This window comes from Polyodon spathula, chromosome 32 (genome assembly GCF_017654505.1).
Source record: "Polyodon spathula isolate WHYD16114869_AA chromosome 32, ASM1765450v1, whole genome shotgun sequence".
NCBI classification, from domain to species: domain Eukaryota; kingdom Metazoa; phylum Chordata; class Actinopteri; order Acipenseriformes; family Polyodontidae; genus Polyodon; species Polyodon spathula.
In genome coordinates, this window is record NC_054565.1 from 486,384 (window position 1) to 488,802 (window position 2,419).

Here is a 2,419-nt window from a genome sequence, read left to right on the forward strand (position 1 = left end):
CATGCACCTTACATGACATGCAATCAACAAGCCTCTCAGTAATCATAGTTTGATCCAAAAGAACTGGTACTTACGTTAGCACAGTATATTATCAAATCTATGCCCTGCTATGAGTAAATCTTAATGGAAACATTTAACAAAAAATTATATTAACAAACTTTGTACATTTAAAAAATCTGAGTGTCCCCTTATATTATAGAAACTGACTTGGAAAACATCCTCAGTGTTACCATGAAGAAAACGTAACATAAAAATGATGACTGTCTTAAGAATACAAAGCATGGCGTTTCATAAATAATATGTCAAAGCCGTCTGATAAGGCAAGCTGTGGCTTTCAATTTAATATATTAAAAAAGAAAAATAACAATCACTTTTCTAGTGTTGGCTGAAGCAACCAACCTTTTGCTGAACCCTTTAAGGACCAAGCGTTTTTCAGTGGGATGCTCCCACAGGACCAGGTTTTTCTTACCTGTATTTGACTCTCTTCCTATTGAAATGCACTACAAATCTATTTGTTACAGTGTCATCTTGGAATTGGTGTCCTTGTTTTCAGAATACTATATTTTGTATTTTGTTAAATTTCTTTAAAAAATAGGAAGTATTTTCTTATTATTATGTACAGGCAGTCCTCACAATTACGACACAATTGGTTCCTAAAAGTCACGTTGTAAGTGAAGGAAAAATGCAGTAACAGCATTTCAAAGACAGAAACAAGGTACGGATGGGGTTTGAACCCATGATCTTCGGTTTACGAGACCGACGCCTTACCTCTTGGCCACCGCACCCTTCACTGCTGAGTAACTCAAATAATTAAAAAAGAGTCCGTGAGTGAGCCGCCAAGGTTTGTTAAGGCCAAGGATGGCAAAATAGTCATGGAAACTATTTAAATAGAAAAAAGTGGTCTGCAAATGTATTTAATATATGAACAGAAAATAGTTTGCCAATAATGTAAAATAAATAAAAATTAGTAAATACTATTTTGCAAATAATATATATATTTTTACAATACTAAACACCATCTACCGGCTGTAGTATACATCGGTTTATTTATCTATTCATAACAATTAACTGAAAGTTTCAGTACTGCCTCAATCAACAAGCCTCTCAGTAACCGTAGTTTGATCTAAAATAACTGGTCCTTCTATAACAATAATTCCAGTAGTTATAGGCTTTCTTTGAAAATGAATTAATTTGAATTTAAGAATCTTACATCTTTTAAAAGAAACATTTTTTTTTATTGAATGGAGGTCATATACAAGCCTGATGATATGATCGCATTGCTGAGTAAAGAGTAACCATAAAACAGGGCACATGCTAATAGTGTGCAGTTGTTCAAAAAATACAACTTTTTCATGGAAGCTTATCAAATCTATGTCCTACTATGAGTAAATCGTAATGGAAACATTTAACAAAAAATGATATTTAACCAACCTCGTACAACATTTAAAAATCCGAGTGTCCACTTATATTTATAGCAACGGACTTGGAAAGCATCTTCAGTGTTACCATGAAGAAAAGGTAACATAAAAATGATGACTGTCTTAAGACTACAAAGCATGGCGTTTCATAAATAATATGTCAAAGCCGTCTGATAAGGCAAGCTGTGGCTTTCAATTTAATATATTAAAAAAGAAAACTAACAATCACTTTTCTAGTGTTGGCTGAAGCAACCAACCTTTTGCTGAACTCTTTAAGGACCAAGCGTTTTTCAGTGGGATGCTCCCACAGGACCAGGTTTATCTTACCTGTATTAGACTCTCTTCCTATAGAAATACACTACAAATCTATTTGTTACAGTGTCATCTCGGAATTGGTGTCCATGTTTTCAGAATACTATATTTTGTATTTTGTTACATTTCTTTAAAAAAATAGGAAGTATTTTCTTATTATTATGTACAGGCAGTCCTCACAAATACGACACAATTGGTTCCTAAAAGTCACGTTGTAAGTGAAGGAAAATGCAGTAACAGTGTTTCAAAGACAAAAACAAGGTACGGACGGGGTTTGAACCTATGATCTTTGGTTTATGAGATCGACCCCTTACCTCTTGCCCACCACACCCCTCACTACTGAGTAAATCAATCACTTAAAACATGGAAAAGTACTGGCATCTTGCACTCCAACAATCTTGCTCTCATAACCTTGTATGCTTTGCTTAAGATAAAGTTTTGCCTACATTGCAGCTGCAGCTGTGAAACAATGGATAATAGGATGAGCCAGACGTGTTTTTTGAACTATACACACAAAACAGCCATTCTGTTATTTGCTTGCTTAGCTATATACTACGTATGCATAGTTATAAATTGTTTCCCTTATATGCTAATATCTGAATCATCATTGGCTAACCCTCTGCCTTGCTCACAGTTTTAAGGTATATAAGAAACTGTTATACTAGAAACACTAATCGATGATTATCGTG

General features: G+C 34.2%; 1 non-coding gene across 1 annotated transcript; it reads right to left on the reverse strand.

Annotated features, from left to right (window-relative positions):
- Positions 1-713: 713 nt before the first annotated feature.
- trnat-cgu lies at positions 714-785 on the reverse strand. The gene has a single exon. It is a non-coding gene; the product is annotated as a tRNA-Thr (tRNA).
- Between the last annotated feature and the right edge of the window lie 1,634 nt (positions 786-2,419).